The following is a 19,634-nucleotide window of genomic DNA, read 5'->3' as shown; positions in this document are numbered from 1 at the left end:
TTTCTGGCTCTGACCTTGGCTTCCAGCCCCCATTTCTGTGCGGCTCGGCTAGACTTTGCATTCCGAAAGTAAGAAACTTTTAATATATGTCCCCAACTGAGGGTCGTATTCACACGCTGCGTTTGAATTGCGTTTAGAAACCCAACTCAAGTGCGTTCAGACCTAACACTGCAATCGGCAATGAGCACCATGTATTTTGCCGGTAAACCGCCATGCGTGGCGCTCATTCCGTACGTGGCCTAAAGCCGACGGCACATGTGGCGTTTTGAAGCCGTTCTTTTGGACTGTTTTTAAGCAGTCCGTTAAAAAAATGCATGCGTTTTTTAATGGACTGCTTAAAAATGGCCCAAAAACGGGTTCAAAACGCCACGTGTGCCACTGGCCTGGGGTTGTCTATTCAGCCAGTGTGTTAAAATTGCAACAAAGTTGCAGCAGGGCGCATGTAAAGGGGTTGCACCAAGTTTCATTGTTATCCTCTAACTACACAAAGGGGGATAACAATCTGATTAGTAAGTCTGACTGCTGGGACCCCACCGATCACAAGATTGGGGGTCCTGTTCTCACTGATTGCTTCGGGCAGTGTCTCTTGTGGTGCTGTATTTTATCTTTACAGGTTGCATTTATAAAACCAAAAACTGCAAAGTCTGAATTCACACGTAGTGTTTGAGTTAACTCAATGCGCAATGTTAAAGCAATGCAGGCTCCTCCACATTGCCTTTAAATTGTGTTTCAAATACTACATGTGAATCCAGCCTTAAAGGGGTTGGCCCATGAAAAAAAAGTTCTCAAATTTCAATCCCCGAGTGATGTTTACACAATAAACATAGCAAAGTTATAACAAACACTGTCAGGCCTGCTACATCTGAGCTATAACATACAGAGAGCCCCCTTCTGGATAAAGTCCTTACCTTTACCTTGTCTTTGGGGGAAGACCCCTTTAAGGCTGGGAATTGTGCAGCCTGACCTGGGACAGTGTGGAAGCACTAATAACTTGTATTCTTTACCTGTCTGCTGGGATCCTAGCAGTGAATGTAGAATCAGGCGATCACAGATCACACCTGCTGCAGGAGACTGCAGATACTGTGCTCAGCGCCCCCCGGTGGCTGGAGTCTGTATTGTATGTGATTATGATCTATTGCATTGGATGTAATGCTGGAGATCATCCACATTAAGAATCTGAGCGATAGTTAATGGGCCAAGGATTCATAACCCGCAAAATCTACACCCTGTGTATCCCTGATCTTATCATGTAGAAGTTAGGGCCAGTTCTCATCCCTGTTTTGGCTTCTACTTTGCAGTTTCTGGGGGGTTTTTTAAAACAAGATTTAAATTTTTGAAATTTAAACAGTTGTCTGGACAGATACATTAATTAGCAACAGATCACATTTTTTTTAACAGGTACCTTAAACGGATCCATTTAGAAAAAAACGATACCTCGCCTTCCGTTGGTGTCAGTTTCCATTTTTTTATTATTTTACAGCCTTCAGTATTTTTTTACTTTTGACAGAAGATGCAGAAGAGCAGATACTCACCGACACCATTGCAAGTCCTTTGAAATCGATGGGAAAAACTAATCCATAAGTAATCTGTTATTAAATTGAAACTGCAAAACAGAACTCAAAGGGACACATTTACTAAGGGTCCGCGTTTTTCCGAATTTTACCGCTTTGCGCCGATATGCCCCGGGTTTTTAGCGCACACGTTCGGATTGTGTCGCATCAGCGCCGGCATGCATGCAACAAAAAACGGGGGCCATGGCCATCGGAAAACCCGCGGATTCGGAAAAATTGTGCTTTTTTTTTTTTAAAAAGTGTCGCTTGACACACACTTACATGCACCCAGAATAGGTTGGTGAACTCCGGCGGACCTCGGCGCAGCAGCGACACCTGGTGGACATCGGGCGCACGACCTTAGTGAATCGCCGGAAGACCCGAATCCCTGTAGGAGAACGCGCCGCTGGATTGGGACAGGACCGGTTAAGTAAATGTGCCCCAAAAAGTGTAGAAGAACTGGCGCTTACTACGGTATTATGGGGAGGTGGGGAGGATTTCTGTTGCAAAAAAAAAGCTCAAATTGGGCATGTTCTGCAGCAGAGACATATTTGCTACATGTGCCTTAGCGCATACTCCCAGGGTCTTGTGTCTGACACCAAAACACTCACTTTTGTAAGTAATTTTTGCTGAAATGTTTAATTTTTGCATCAAGTCTGTTGCATGTGAATATACCCTCGGGGGGCATTGAAAAAATGTATCAAAATTAATTTATTTTCTGCACCAAATGCTCAGCCTGAATGCGCCCTGAAGGGTTAAACAAGTAAAATGTCAGTAAATGACCTCATGGGTTAATCAGAAATCACAGTATCACTTTTTGCTGTCAGTCCCCCTCAGTCAGAAGACCCCCTTAAAATAAGCTGTAATGTTCCACATCCTTCTTACCCCATAACTTGAGCCAAGAAATAAAACCCCGCTATTTGGATCATCAGGATTTCCATAAATATCACCATTTACTTCTTAGACTCTTTTCGGGGAGGTAATGTCAGTGCACAAGCCCAATTTGTTATTTTTTGCTTGGTTGCATATATTCTCAGCTCAGCTCTTGCATTTGCAGCTCATAATTTTGTGCGATCGGAGTCTATAAAAAGGGTGAAGGTAATAATAAGGCGACCTCATTCTCTGCCCTATAATGGGTCCTGCTCTCCGGAGAGACGCAGCAATTCCAAAATCAAATAGAAGGAACAATGGAGGTGAATGTCAGCAGCGCAGATCTCCACCTTGTGGATGTGCCACGGTACTAGGTGTGTGATGGCTCCATTTAAAGGGGAGTTCTACCAAAATAAAATTTGTCCTGGTCCCCACCACCCTCCACCCATGGTCCCTTGACACAGGGATTTGACTGTATTCCAAACTTTATGAGAAGGGTAAATGGACATCGTGAAGGGGGCGGCCATCTATAACTAGTATGGAGAATGGAGGTCATACAACCACTTGCCATATGGTCTTCAGCTGGCTTGTATGTGGAGAGGTCTGGTCAATCTTAAAGATGTTGTGTAGGTGAAGAACCCCAAAGAAGATCCCAACCACCCACCTTATATAATTAGGGCGGGGGGGGGGGTTGCCATAGGGGTCATAGTAGACATACATACAATAAAGCTGCTCCACTATGCAAGGCCTTGAAGGAAAGTAATGGAGGGCACCATTAGTTGCCATTGATCCTAGTGGTCTGGGGGCTGACAATAAGGTACTTTATGGAAAGTACAGTCTTCTCAGTATGGGAGCCATTACTGAGGGTCGGTGGTTCTGTTACCTAACTTAGAGGAGGTACAATGTTGGGATTTGGTTTTTATTGCACTAGGTGAACACGCTCATGATGGAACTGGTGGACAGCTTTGCAGGACACTGGTTGTCCTCACGTGTCCTGGAATAGACAAGATGGTGGAGACTCGATATTGATGGAGGTAGTTGAAGAGTTGGGGTCCCAGAATGACAACACTTCAGTGTCTGCCCATATCTCCTAATAATTAATCTTCTCTTTTAAGGGGCAATTTTAAGCCTCACCCTGGCCCTCATAGTGGTACCGACATAATGAAGAACTACTTTGATTTATGAAAGCCCAAAGCTCAAATGAAGACCTGAAGCATGGTCTGGTTTGTCTGGAGGTGTCATTGTCTGGACCTTGGTTTTGGGGTTTAATGAGGGAAGTACTGTACTGGTGGAACTGGTATTTGGGTACCAAGGAGCCAAAGAGCTCTATTTCCATTGTCTCGAAGACTTCTTCCACCCGAGAGGCTCAGGCTCATGACTGTATGAAGCCCCCAAATTCCTGATTTTTTTGATCTGCAATTAGAACACATCCCGAGGAATAAAAATGTATCCCACCATTGTCTATTGGCGTCCCATAGACCTAAGTCATGTCTGTCCTCTGCCCCTTCTAGCTTTGATTGACAAGACATGTCAAAAATGAAAACCAAAGAGCAGGTCGTCACAAAGCCTGGAATTACGTAAGACGACTTGAAGGTGCTAATTCCAGCCACTTACTCTCCCTGATGACAGGCTCCATCCCTGGAACAGCAGTGAGGAAGAATTAGTGACAAAAGAGAAGGACTATGGAGTCTCACAATGGAGTCCATTGACCCAAGGCGTCCATGTGGCTGTGATGTCTCCTCTTGTATAGAGCAGCGTCTCGCAGTGCATTATCCCTCAGCTGTCTCTTCTCGTAGGGTGTAATTTCTGAGCTTTTTAGCGGTGGTGAATGTGTGTGACGTACATCCATTGTTCCATAGGGGGCAGATGTCGCTGTCGTGTGCCATCTTCTCATCATTATCTAGAACAATGGTCTCCAATCTGTAGTTTTCCAGCTGGTGCAATACTACGACTCTCAGCAGGAATCCAGGTGCCGGGGTATGATGGAGGTGGTGGATTTGGAAGAGCTTGAGTCCTACAGGTTGGAGGCCATTGTTCTAGGTCTATAGGTGACGTAACTTTACATAGCACCATGTGGATACATATCATATTGGAACAATTTCTGCCTACTACTCGGGTCTTCTTTGGGACATTGTAGTATTTTCCCCATTTTGGCTTCTTTACAGCAGGAAACAAACACTGACTCCAAACAAGTGCATTCTGGGATTGTCTTGTGACATGTGGAGACATATGGTAGGCACAGGGACAGCGTATCTCTCAGGGGGACAAGTATTGGGTTAATATTTCCGATCCTTCCTTGTCATCTTCTGGTGAAGAACGTATCAGGAGACCATCATACACAGAAGATAGTGGACCAGTCCCGGTGGAATTGATGGATTTAGATACTTGGAACCATTGGTAGGCTTATCCAATGATATATAACAGATATAACAAGGATGACTTACCGTATATCACCAGCGATCAAAGGATTAGAGGGTTCAACAAGTCCAATAGCTCTTCCCTCAACCTCAACTATCAGGAAACCCCATACAAATTAGAAAAATTGCTCGACTTACTGTTTTCCATGAGTAAACTGGATTAAGCTGTTGGCAGATTTCTCGGAGACTTCTTGTTTTCCCCAGAGAAGAAGCATTTTACACTTCTGGTTGTTCCTTCTCCCGTCGTCATCTATTGAAGAGACAGGAGACCACCAAACCCACTAGATGGTGGACAGGTCCCATTCACATTGCTGGGTTTGTCCTAGTGGGCATATGTATAGGTACAGGGGATTAGGCTGGAGGAATAAAGTCCAACGCGTTTGATCATTCCTTCAACCTATATCATCAATGCGTGAAGGAAATTAGAAGACCACTATACACAAAATAAGCAGATCTGTCCCAATAAAACCCAATCATTACCCTCCCTGATGCCGTCTATTAGGGGGTTCACTCTTTCAGGGGACCCTAATAAACCTAAGATATCTCAAATAAGTTCTTACATTTGACTAATGGTTGTCTTATGTGTATAGGGTTCTAAGGGGCAGGGGATCCAATATACCAGACCGCGCTGGTTCTGTTCTCTGCAGCACCATAGCTAGTGAAGGGTAAGGTTAATGAAGGGTTAAGCGCAGTGAAGGGTTAATGCAGAGAATTGCAGTCATTGGGAATCAATGGAGAAGCAATAAATGTTAGTTTTCAGGATTTGGCAGAACTACAAAGCTCCAGCACATCAACATTGGGTCTGCAGGGTTCACATCCAAATGGACCCTCCAAGGGATTTCATAGAGAGCGGGCTGATACTGTGCGCCATGCAGCTCATGTTAATAAACGCACGTCCCCGGAGTTATTCAGCCTCGGAAATGATTTTTTTTTCCGAGTTTTTTTTTCCGTGCAAAAAAATCCCCCTGAAATTTGATTGCTTGTAAATTCTTTGGTCTCCATTCTGCAGTGATTAAAGTCGTCCGCCTGATACAATAAAATAGTTTCCTTCCATTTTTGCCAGACGCAGGATCACATGACCTTGTCTATATGATGTGGGGGGCAGGGGATGCATTATTAATCATATACAAATCTGTGTCTGGGGACCCTTGTAAGGAGCGTCGTGGTAAACAGCGAGTGAGAGTTCTCTGCCTATAAACCCGTCGGCTTTTATCGCCCGCTCATCAATCACGCGGCAAACACTGCGCCACTTACGTGAAGCTAAATGTCTATTTAACACCTATAAACCGGCAAATTCCAAATATTATGGGTCTATACTCTATAAATCTCCAGGATCTGCTTTTACCTTTTATAGCCTCTTCTTTTGGTGTCTTATATTGGATTTGACACCTTCGTGAAACGCCGTCAATTTTTTTTTATTTTTGCAGAGGAGATGGGACTTTTGCAGGTTGGGGATGAATATATTGGAGCTGATGTGGAGATGAGGTCTGGGGTCTGCAGTGGTAGCTGGTGTCTCATCTATTGACCTACTGTGACCTATCTGCTATGACTTTGGACCACTTCTGTCTAAATTTCTACCCTTTAACCCCTTTACCAGGATCTGAACTTCACTGGAGAGAGACCACCAGGTTGCTGCCTCTTAAAGTGGTCTCAGTGTTGTTATTGGCCAGTCTCACATGCCTGGAACCTTTTGCTCAGGCACCTTCTTGTAAGGGAAGTTGTTGTATACAATGAGGGTCCACTAGGGATTCACTCGGAATGGAGATGTTGGCACTTCATTGGAATGGAAATCTTTATGTTGGCAGGTGCCACCTATGGGCAGATGGTGTAGAGAAGGTGCCGTGACGTTGGCAGCTAGAGGTGAGGAAAGGAAGTAGACCCCGGGAGGGAACAAAGCTGAGCCAGCACCCGGCTGGAAGGGACCCAAGGGCCTAAAGACACCAGTAATATTCTGGATAATATCCTGGGGAGTTTGTTTCCTTCTCGAAGGCCATTTAATAACCCTGGAAAAAAAATTCTCATTCTCATTTCTCACCAATAAGTTCGTTGCCTCTTGTAGAACTCCTTCACCGCTAAGCCAGCTGCCTTTTTAGATTCTTGTAACCACCTAGTTTGTTGCCTATTGTAGAACTCCTGGAACCACTAAGCCTGTTGCTTATTTAGACTCTTGTAACCACTTACCGTAATCAGTTGCCTCTTGTGAAAGCTGTTGCCTATTTAGTTTCCTAACCCCTAAACCAGTCGCCTATTGTAGAAGCACATGGAGCCAGTTGCCTATTTAGAGTCTTCAAACCACTAAGCATGTTGCCTCTTGTAATTTGCCTATCGTAGAACTTTTGTGTTAGTCTGTTGCCTATTATGGAACCTTTCTGGCTGAGTTATTCAAAACCATTGAGCGGGGGGTAGACATGTCACTCTTTAGGGTCAACAAAACCAGTAAGGGCTGATACTTACTTACAGAAAGCTGCAGAAAAGTGCAGGGACTATATACAGACAGACCTAAGATGAGAGGGTGTTGTCTGGCAATCCCTTGGCTCTATCACTGTTTCCCACTGTATATTTTACATAATGACTGCCAGAGGCCGCAGGTTGCCACCGCATACCATGGCAGAGTAAAATGTGGTCAGTACATAGAGGGTAACATGTGTGCCCCTTATAGGACAATATCCCAAGACCTGGAGGCTGATGTGATACCTACAATCTGCCTCCAGGATAGACCTGAGCCACAGGCTGTAATTATGGACGCTTTTCCTTGCAGACTACACGGTCGGGAGTTGTACACGTTCCATTTTGGATCTAGTTCTCTAAGATACGGAGAAGACATATGGTCGCAGTTCAAACATATGGTCCCCATTGAGATCCAGGGGCGCCATACAAGCATATGCATCTCATTAGATGGGTTTTCAGGTATCACTGGGACTTAGCGCTACAGAAGGAGATCAACCGGAATGAAGCCTTTCCTCTACAATCAGAATTGCAATGGAAATTTTAATATGTATCACCAGTGCCCCCAAATCTCAATGAGAGGCCCCTAAAATCTTGTGTGTAGTCCTAATAACAAGTGGTGCTGCTGGGGTCATGCCAGATGCCCATTTTTATTTCAATGCAAGTTACTAATCTTGGATGATTTCCAGCTCATGATATGTGTTATTCTGTAATTGGGCAGTGGAGGGTTAGTGGGAAGCCATTGCCTTGCAGCTTTGGGTCCTGGGTTGAAGCTCCATCAAGTACAACATGGTTTTATGTTCTCTCTCTGGTTGTTAGGTTTACTCCAAGCACCGAATACGGATAGGTCACATGATGTCCTACAATTGTGGTCCTGTCTCTGTCACTGATGATTGATGGGTTCAAGGCAAGGCCATGTCACCTACCCAACACCCGAGAGCCCTTGTGCATCCTTCTTATGCAAGGAATTAGGACGTGGTAGATGGTCATCTGCCATCAGTGGTTTCATTAATGTCATTCATTGAACACCTCATGGGCCATGACATCAGTAGACCACCCGAAAGGTCTATACTGTCCTCTATTTGCACATTGCAGGCATCTATCTCTAACGACTTAATCCAAAAGCTGCTCGACATTCTGCTCTTGGATTTAGCAGGTGGATAAGTGGGGAAGGGGTTGAATCCGTAGATGGTGTAAGAAGCTCCACTTCTCCAGGCTTGAGACCCTGCTGATGGTCAATGCTGAGCATTGTCAGACTAACCCACCAGGGTGCCAGATGATCTTCCACTGGGTTCAGGCTCTAACCCAATACTGAACCCCAAAGGATCAGAAGAATACCCAATCTGGAGGCCATTTCCAAGGAGTTGATAAAGGATGGGAGCCTAGAATCTGGAAGACCTAAGAAGCCTCCGTCCCTCACCCCTTCTGAGCACCGTAAAGAATTACATGGAAGATTTTCACCCTGAAAACTTCTCTCTAAACCTCAGTTTTGCAAATACAAAGAGTTAAACGTGAAGCAGCGGCTGCACCTGTTCCGTCTAAGTGATAAAAAAGCCCCTTTCACTTACAGCATTTAGTGCAATTAAATCATCTCTCCCACGATAAGGATCCTTCAGATTCTTATCTGATTTACAAGAAGGTTCAGTCAAGGTGCAAATGACAGACATTAAAAAGGCATTGACTACGGCAGCACAATGCAGGCGAGATCCGCGGATAAGAAATTTAAAGGGCTCGGGATGTTGTGGACTGAATACAAGGCTGCCGCGTCAAATCCTATTCCCGGGAGGATCTTCTAACGTTACCGGCTGATGGATTATATAATAAACTGCTGGTTAGGAAACAGCTTATACAGTGGGTCACAGTATTTCTTCTATGTATAAAGCCTAGTATGTACAGCACCATAGCAGCAGAGCCTGCAGCGGGGGTGGGGGGACCACCAGCTCCATTGGCCTTACCCTCCATGCTTTGTGGGTTTGGGTTCCCAGAACTTAAGCCAGAGGTCTGGATTTACGATCGGGCTCAACCTCCGCCGGTAACACCCTCTATCGATGTTGGCACTGAATGCAGGAATTAACTGTTTAATTGCCATTTTCTCTAGGATCATTGCTCCCCGGTGATGTCACAGGCCGGCTTTGGTGGTGACATTTAAAGGGTAACACCGAGACCAATTCTGGGTCTTACCAGAATCCAACTTTTGAAGTTTGGCTGTGGCTGAACTCAGTGAATGGGGTTTTGCTCATCCCTAATGACAACCTTTGGAAAACAGGGAAGATAAACCTCTCCTGGCATTAATGTTAAATATAGAGTTTAACTTACATAATCTCCACCCCTGATTTATGGAACAGCCCCACCCCTGAGGAGCAGGATCATGGAAAATCAAAGATTCTACAATTTTCTGTCCTGAGATCAGTAGCTACCACTCGTGGGGTGGAGGCCGCCCCTGCAGTAAGGACATGACACTTGAGTTAGAGAAATAATTGAATTGCATCCAGTTGGCTTTAACCTTCTTTATAGTTATGCAAAAGAGAGGGAAAACAAGGCTTCCAAACCTAAAATCGGAGTTTTAGAGACAGGACCCTGGTGCATTAGGTTCATATGAAATTTTTAGTCACATAAGTACCACCCATGCGGGAGCATCTATCACCCAGATCCTCCCCTGTGGATTGTGGATTCATAGATTGAATAGATGTGAGAATTTTAACCTTTTCTGCTTGAGATATTTATCTACTACACATGTAGCGGCGGCAGCTCCTGTTTAAGGTCTTGCTCCAGTTGGTCTCTTTAGAGGCACTTTAAAGTTGGGAAGAAGAAGTGTTTGACTTAGGGGCTTGTCTGACATGAGTTAGGAGCATAGTGCGAGGATCTTCCCATGAGAACTAGGGATGGTGGATTTATGGAGTGACGAGGTTGCCCTAAAATACTGTAGATGGAGCAGATGGGACCCCTTTACTGGGGGGAGTAGCTAGTTAACAAGTAGACGCCGAAACTCCACTTGGCCAAACCCCTCTATAAAATTGTGCCAACTCTCGGACAAGCTCTTTTCCCAGGTAAACAAGGATAATATGGAGTTTGCAGTTACCCAAGATCCACCCCCACTTAAAGATCACAGTTTAGATCTTCCAATGAGGACGACTGATGGTGGACCGGGCGATTGCAGGGGTCAAGGGCAGCTCAAATTAGTCTTACCCCTCTTCAAAGTCATGGAGGTTTGGAAGTTCTTTCTTGTCCTGATATACTGTATATTGTATAAGTCATGGCATTGACATATATACAGCCGCTGGAATAGGTAATGGGCATTTAGTTAGTGGAAGCCCCAGCTCTAGAAGACCTAGGAAGAGAAGGTAAGTGACCATCACTGCCCTTTTAGTGACAGGATCTAGGAGCGTATGGATTCTGCAGTTATATAAGCACCACCTTTGCTTTTGGATCTGTAGGGCAGACCCTCCCCCGAGGACTGTTTTGGGCACTTTCAAGGTAGAACTATCCTGTAATGGTATAAACCCCGGGATGTGACCACATACTCAGATATGGTCCGTAGATGTGTAAGAACATGTATTCATGGTTCCGGTGTAGCAGTAATCCATCATTCTGGTATAGACTGTGCTGCGCCGGGTATAACATGCAGCAGTCACATCCAAAGCATCAAATAAATGTCCCAGACACTATGACAGGTGTGAACACCTCCTACACCCGGCGCGGCGGAGCACTTACATGTTATATAAAGCTGACGTGTCGCAGAGTAAATGAAATGTCACATCTGACAAACAGGAGCAGTGAGCTTCACCCCGCAGCAGAATCCAGGGACATTACAGGACCGGCGTGACCCGGAGTTACCTGCTGCACATGGCACAGGGAATATGGGACTTGTCTGCCAGGAGGTGACATTATACACACATATATAGCATTATACAGTACACACATATATAGTACTATACATATACCGTACACACACATATATAGCACTATACATATACAGTACACACACATATATAGCACTATACATATACAGCACACACAGATATAGCACTATACAAATATATTACTTATGTGTGTGTGTGTGTGTATATATATATATATATATATATATATATATATATATATATATATACATATATATATATATATATATATATATATACATACATACATATATACATAAGAGAAAGTCTTGCAACACAATTTGAATTTTAAATTCCGCAGTTTGTCCCAAATAGTCTGGTTGCCCGACCGCCATGCCCCCCGATTTGCGTTGCATGAAAGTCAGCCTGATTGCGGCAAAATCCGATCCCGTGAGCCAAAAACAGTCGAGAAACCCGACGGAAATGTGGTATGCGGACCCTTAGTAAATGTGTTCCAGTATGTCACAGATGGCAGGACACATCTTTATGGAAACGGCACTGGCTATATCCTATAACAGTGTTGGCGAACCTATGGCACGGGTGCCAGAGGTGGCACTCAGAGCCCTTTCTATGGGCACCCAGGCCTTCACCCCAGCACAAAACTCAAGGTTTCCTCCTTCGGTCCAAAACTATTCTTGGCAACACCTTCTTGGCTGAAAAGACTACACAAGAAGAAGAAGGTATGGATAGAGATGGATTATGGTTGGAGCTCCTGCTCTGGATCCCCTGATTCTTCCTCTTCAGGGGACCCTGGAGGGAAGCTACAATCCAAATTTTCTTTCTATTGTATTGGTGTCATCAGAACACCAATACGATTAAGACTTATGATACAGTTGGAATCAATAGGGTACTGCTTAAATTGTCATGTTGGCACTTTGCGACATAAAAGGTTTGCCATCACTGTCCTATAAGATATTACACTCATTATTATATTGCACTGGTTATTAAAGTGCACTGGGGGCGGGGCTAAAATGTCTAATTAGCTCCTATTTCAGCCGTCTACATGACTATATTACTGGTGTGGACCCCTTTAGCAGGGATTGGGATAGTGGTGGTGGGGGGGGTGAGTAGCAGATTTGACGTGCTCCGCCATGTGCTGATGAGGCTCCGGTTATTACACGGTCAGAGGCGACGCACAATGACCGCGGGATATTACCGCATTCACTTTTATAAAATCAATTCCTATAGAGCGGCGATGAGTGACAGCTGTGGCGGGCGGCGGACGCTGCGCTGCCGGGGACAGGACGGAGCCGCCGTCATGGGGGGACACCAACAATTACAAGGAGATGGAGGAAAACACAGAGAGGGAAAAGGAAGCATTTACTGGTGCGTGGTGTCTGGGAGCTGCAACTATATGGCGGCATTATGTGGAAATTATACAGTACTTATATGTGGGGACTATATGGCGATAATATATGGGAACTATAAGAAATTATATGGCAAATATATGATGGTAAATGGCAGTTATATGCAGCAGTATTGTGATATTATGTGGGATCTATATGGCAGTATTATGTAGGACCTATATGGCAGTATTATGTGGGACCTATACGGCAGTATTATGTAGTATCTAGATGGCAGTATTATGTAGGATTTTTATGGCAGTATTATGTGGTATTTTATGGCATTATTATGTAGAACCTATATGGCAGTATTATGTGGGACCTATACGGCAGTATTATGTAGGATCTAGATGGCAGTATTATGTAGGATTTTTATGGCAGTATTATGTAGGACCTATATGGCAGTATTATGTGGGACCTATATGGCAGTATTATGTGGGACCTATATGGCAGTATTATGTGGGACCTATATGGCAGTATTATGTGGGATCTATATGGCAGTATTATGTGGGACCTATATGGCAGTATTATGTGGGATCTATATGGCAGTATTATGTAGGATTTTTATGGCAGTATTATGTGGTATTTTATGGCATTATTATGTAGGACCTATATGGCAGTATTATGTGGTATTTTATGGCAGTATCATGTAGGACCTATATGGCAGTATTATGTGGGACCTATATGGCAGTATTATGTAGGACCTATATGGAAGTATTATGTAGGACCTATATGGCAGTATTATGTGGTATTTTATGGCAGTATTATGTAGGACCTATATGGCAGTATTATGTGGGACCTATATGGCAGTATTATGTGGGATTGTTTGGCAGTATTATGTGCGATTTTTATGGCAGTATTATGTGGGGCCTATATGGCAGTATTATGTAGGACCTATATGGCAGTATTATGGGTGATTTTTATGGCAGTATTATGTGGGACCTATATGGCAGTATTATGTAGGACCTATATGGCAGTATTATGTGGGACCTATATGGCAGTATTATGTAGGACCTATATGGCAGTATTATGTAGGACCTATATGGCAGTATTATGTGGGACCTATATGGCAGTATTATGTGGGACCTATATGGCAGTATTATGTGGGACCTATATGGCAGTATTATGTAGGACCTATATGGCAGTATTATGGGTGATTTTTATGGCAGTATTATGTGGGACCTATATGGCAGTATTATGGGTGATTTTTATGGCAGTATTATGTGGGGCCTATATGGCAGTATTATGTGGGGCCTATATGGCAGTATTATGTAGGACCTATATGGCAGTATTATGTGGGACCTATATGGCAGTATTATGGGTGATTTTTATGGCAGTATTATGTGGGGCCTATATGGCAGTATTATGTGGGGCCTATATGGCAGTATTATGTGGGGCCTATATGGCAGTATTATGTGGGACCTATATGGCATTATTATGTAGGACCTATATGGCAGTATTATGTGGGACCTATATGGCAGTATTATGTAGGACCTATATGGCAGTATTATGTGGGACCTATATGGCAGTATTATGTGGGATCTATATGGCAGTATTATGTGGGACCTATATGGCAGTATTATGTGGGATCTATATGGCAGTATTATGTGGGATCTATATGGCAGTATTATGTGGGATCTATATGGCAGTATTATGTAGGAGCGCTGTATGACGGACGGCAATAAGATATTCTCTTTTTTGGACCTGATAAAGGGAGTGGTACGTCCCGAAATGCATTGTCCATCTCTGTATATTACTGAATGACCAAATAAATCGTTGTGAATCTAGAGCAGCGCAATATCAGCCTTATTTCTTTCTCTTTACCACAGGACAATCCCATACCCCACCAAGTTTCGGACAACAGGCGGTCTGCTGCAGCTCATCACATAAGTCTTGTGCAAAACTTGTGCTATACTATATTGTGCATCTACATATACGAGACCAGGAAAACGTAGAATCCTTCTCTGACCTAAGTGTAGACAATGTGGCAGATTTACTTACCCGGTCCTGTCGCGATCCAGCGGCGCGCTCTCTATGGAGGATTCGGGTCTTCCGGCGATTCACTAAGGTAGTGCCCCCAATGTCCACCAGGTGTCGCTGCTGCGCTGAAGTCCGTCGGAGTGCACTAAAATTCACCGTCCTACCCTGGGTGCAGGTAAGCGTCAAGCGACACTTTTAAAAAAAAAAAAATACGGCAGATTTTCCGAATCCGTCGGGTTTTCTTACGGCCACGCCCCCCGATTTCCCGTCACGTGCATGCCAGCGCCAATGCGGCACAATCCGATCGCGTGCACCAAAATCCCCAGGCAATTCAGGGAAAATCGGCGCAAATCGTAAATATTCGGGTAACGTGACGGAAAAACGCAATTCGGGCCCTTAGTAAATGACCCCCACAATCTCTGTAGGTAGTGATATCCAGTTATAGGAAGGATGATAAAAACTCCAGGACGTCAGTAGAGACTGACACACAAACATCTTATACATGTGTGTGACTGCACAGCGCACCAAGTGGGACTGCGACTCCCAGAACACATCCAAAACCTGCTCCACTGGGAAGGTCTATGGGGCTATTGTTTGGGCAATGATACTTGTGCCTTATAGCCATTTAGGGTTTGCAGAAAGCTGGGTGATTACCCTATAGCTGGGGACTACTACAATCTACTACAAATCTAAGCTCCTGCTATTAACCCTTGATTCAACGCCCCAAGTGTGAGCTAGCGGCGCCACCTCCGCTTTAATACTGCCTCCAGATCTTGTGCGCGGCGTCAATCTGGGAATATCGGGAGCGCGGGACGTGGCGATCCGGAGGCATTTAGTATTGTTTCCAGGGTTCAGGGTTCACCTGTCAAAGCCTCCGCCACAAGCACTAATCAGGAGCATATGCAGAGCCCATGCAATTAACCCCCCGGCCCCCGTCCAGCGCCTTCTCCGCGCCTCATTATTTTACGCCATTCTCATTTCTCCATTAATTGTAGCACGTGCTCAGCAGAGACGGAGCATGAAGGGGGGGCGGCGGGATGGAGTAAACGCCCACGTGCGACACATATGTATTTTTTTTCCCTTTAAATACGTGACTTCTCTGCTAATTGCACAGATATATATTAAAAAAAATATTTGTGCAGCGGCTCCGCTTTAAGTGGGGGGTGCAGCGTTCCCCGCACGCAGGGCTGTCGCGTCGTTATGGTTGTTAGCGGGAATCCAGATTGTTAGATCCACGACGGACGTGGAATAAATACCATTACTTTCTGCCTGCTCATTAGGGGTGACCACATCTGCTGCGGGAGAAGCAGCGGCGCGGCGCCATTAATCGAGGATTGGCGGTATTACAGCCTGTTTATACGAGTCCATGTATGTACATATATCCCATAAATGGTGGACCATTAACTCTTTCATAGGCTCCTTCACTAAAATCAATAGGAAACATTGCAGCACTGACCTGGTGGATAGGATATGTCGTCTTAAAGGGATGTGCTACCTTGCCAAAATTTATGATCTACCTATAGAATAGGTCAGCATGTCGGATGAGTGAGGTTGGACACACAGAATACCATGTCTGGAACCAGAAATTACATAAAAAACAGAGACAGGAGAACAGTGCCATTCCCCGAGCAGTGGCCAAGATGGGTATCTGCAAGGGAAGTGCATGTGAGCAAGGTCTGTAACTGGGCTTCTTAATAACCATGCACCATGATGTCTCAATTTAGAACATGGAAATCGGGGGGTTTGGCTGAACGAAAACCCCCCGGATACGGAAAAACCGCCGCATTTTTAAAAAAAAATTTGTCGCGGAGCTTGCACTTACCTTCACTCAGCCCGGCTCGGTGTATTCCAGTGCGTTCCGATGCTCTTCAGCGCAGCAGCGCCACCTGGTGGACGGCGGAGGAACTACCTTAATAAATCCCGGCCGGACCCGAATCCAGCGCAGAGAACGCGCTGCTGGATCGCGAATGGGCCGGGTAAGTAAATCTGCCCCAATGTTTTAGCTTCCTGCAGTAACCACTAGGGGGAGCTGAGGAACTTACTGCATACTGTCTTCTCATAGGGGCTCATTTACTAAGGGTTCGAATCGCGCACTTTTGTCGGGTTTCCCGAATATTTCCGATTTGCGGCGAATTGCCCCAGGATTTTGGCGCACGCGTCCGGATTGTGGTGCATCGCGCGCCGGCTTTCACACGACAGAAATCGGGGAGTGGCTGTGGAAAAACCCGACAGATTCGGAAAAACCGCGTAATTTAAAAAAAATTTGTGTCGCAAGAATAGCACTCACATACACCGGGACGAAGAAGGTGAACTCCGGCGGACTTCAGCGCAGCAGCGACAACTAGTGGATATCGGGCGCACGACCTTAGTGAATCCCTGCAAGCTCCGAATTAACGGTGGACCATGCGCCGTTGGATCCTGAATGGACCGGGTAAGTAAATGTGCCCCATAGAGTTCGATGCATGCAATAAGTTCTTCATCTCGCCTAGGGCTGTACAGATCAAACAATTAAAACATCATTAGAGCAATTTTATCATTTAAAGGGCATATCTACTAATGTCATGAAGTTATATTCTAATTCTAAGAATCTTGGGTGAATAGAACAGAACTATACGTAGTACCAGGCACTGCCACTATAACATGAATGGCGCTGAGTTTGGCAATGAAGATAAGGTGCACTGCAGCCCAAGACCAAGATATGTGACATAAATAACAATTCTGGAAAACCTCTTTAAATATCAATAGTGAGATAAAGTGTCTCCTCACTTAGGATTCTGCTAAGAGTTAATAAAACTGGGGGTCTGCTTGTACTGCATGTCAATACAGTATTGGTGGGTCACTCTCAATACATCTCAATATACATATGGCCATTGCAGGCACTCGTTGTTGCCCAGCAGTGCTATTCCTATAGCTGATTTAGGCTGATTAGGGCTGCAGTACCAGGTTTAGCCACAATAAAGTGTATGAAGTTGTGTTTCTGAAGGTGGCAAAAATTCAGCCCCCCCCAAAATATAGGCAACATCTACAATTTTGATAAAATTCTATCTACCTGTAGCCACCACTAGGGGGAGATCATGAATTCTCCATACACCGAACTATATAGTAACTATACAGTGAGTTACTCAGCTCCCCCTAGTGGTGGCTGCAGTGGCCAAATCTCAAAATTCAGACCTAGCTGTCTTGCTGCTCATATGCAGATTAATGGAAATTGGGCTGCTGTTACCTATCTTGGCCACTACACAGAGAGCAGCGCTGTTCTTCTGGTTTCATTCTCTGTGTGGAGTCTGGAATTTGAGAAACTCGGGGTCCTAAGAAGGAGACCCCCACTGATCTGATGATCTATCCTATGTACAAGTCATCAGGAATAGCCCTTCAATAAACATCCTGAAACGTTTCCCTCTCTACGACTCCTCCAAAACAACAGAGAGTCTACATCAATGTGATTTTGATTTCCAAATAATCAGTAAAACGAAAAAAAAAAAACTATTTCAGACCCTTCTAGTTCATATCAAAAACTGTTACAAGCTCAACTCCAGGAAACAGACTTCAAATAAATGAGCAAAGTTTTTGCCCCCTCCCCTCTCCCGCCCCTTATTCCCCTCTACCACTCCTCATTCCCCTCTCCCGTCCCTAATTCCCCTCTCCGGTCCCTAATTCCCCTCTCCCGCCCCTCATTCCGGTCTCCCACCCCACAATCCTCTCTCCCGCCCCTCATTCCCATCTCCCGCCCCTCATTCCCCTCTCCCGCCCCTCATTCCCGTCTCCCGCCTCTCATTCCCCTCTCCCGCTCCTCATTCCTGTCTCCCGCCCTTCATTTCCGTCTCCCGCTCCTAATTCCCGTCTCCTGCCTCTCATTCCCCTCTCCCGTCCCTCATTCCCGTCTCCCGTCCCTCATTCCCGTCTCCCGCCCCTCATTCCCATCTCCCGCCCCTCATTCACCTCTCTTGCTCCTCATTCCCATCTCCTGCCCCTCATTCCCCTCTCCCTCCCCTCATTCCCCTCTCCTGCTCCTCATTCCCGTCTCCTGCCTCTCATTTCTGTCTCCCACCCCTTTTTCCCCTCTCCCGCTCCTCATTCCCGTCTCCTGCCTCTCATTCCCGTCTCCCGCCCCTCATTCCCATCTCCCGCCCCTCATTCACCTCTCTTGCTCCTCATTCCCATCTCCCGCCCCTCATTCCCATCTCCCGCCCCTCATTCCCCTCTCCCGCCCCTCATTCCCGTCTCCCGCCTCTCATTCCCCTCTCCCGCTCCTCATTCCTGTCTCCCGCCCTTCATTTCCGTCTCCCGCTCCTCATTCCCGTCTCCTGCCTCTCATTCCCCTCTCCCGTCCCTCATTCCCGTCTCCCGTCCCTCATTCCCGTCTCCCATCCCTCATTCCCGTCTCCCGTCCCTCATTTCCGTCTCCTGCCCCTCATTCCCCTCTTCGGCCCCTCATTTCACTCTCCCGCTCCTCATTCCCTTCTCCCGCCTCTCATTCCTCTCTCCCGCCCCTAATTCCCCTCTCCCGCTCCTCATTCCCTTCTCCCGCCCCTCATTCCTCTCTCCTGCTCCTCATTCCCATCTCCTGCCCCTCATTCCCCTCTCCCTCCCCTCCTTCCCCTCTCCTGCTCCTCATTCCCGTCTCCTGCCTCTCATTCCCGTCTCCCACCCCTTTTTCCCCTCTCCCGCCCCTCATTCCCCTCTCCCGTCCCTCATTGCCCTCTTCCACCCCTCATTCTCGTCTCCCGTTCTTCATTCCCCTCTTCCGCTCCTCATTCCCTTCTCCCGCCCCTCATTCCTCTCTCCTGCTCCTCATTCCCGTCTCTCGCCCCTAATTCCCCTCCCCCGCCTCTCATTCCCCTCTCCCGCTCCTCATTCCTGTCTCCCGCCCCTAATTCCCCTCTCCGCTCCTCATTCCCTTCTCCCGCCCCTCATTCCCCTCTCCCGCTCCTCATTCCTGTCTCCCGCCCCTAATTCCCCTCTCCCGCTCCTCCTTCCCTTCTTCCGCCCCTCATTCCTCTCTCTTGCTCCTCATTCACGTCTCCTGCCTCTCATTCCCCTCCCGCTCCTCATTCCCTTCTCCCACCCCTCATTCCTCTCTCCTGCTCCTCATTCCCGTCTCCCGCCCATAATTCCCCTCTCCCGCTCCTC

General features: G+C 46.0%; 1 long non-coding RNA gene across 2 annotated transcripts in view; it reads right to left on the bottom strand.

Moving 5' to 3' along the window:
- The window catches only part of LOC140103762 (uncharacterized), a 58,343-nt gene extending 57,303 nt beyond the window's left edge, over positions 1–1,040 (bottom strand). For both annotated transcript variants that reach the window (XR_011850171.1, XR_011850170.1), the window contains exon 1: positions 909–1,040. This is a non-coding gene — a long non-coding RNA (uncharacterized lncRNA). The remainder of the gene's footprint in view (positions 1–908) is intronic.
- Positions 1,041–19,634: the final 18,594 nt, after the last annotated feature.

This window comes from Engystomops pustulosus, chromosome 10 (assembly GCF_040894005.1).
Source record: "Engystomops pustulosus chromosome 10, aEngPut4.maternal, whole genome shotgun sequence".
Lineage (NCBI taxonomy): Eukaryota > Metazoa > Chordata > Amphibia > Anura > Leptodactylidae > Engystomops > Engystomops pustulosus.
The sequence above is the reverse complement of the archived record's forward strand: the minus strand, read 5'-3'. Positions and strand labels throughout refer to the sequence as shown.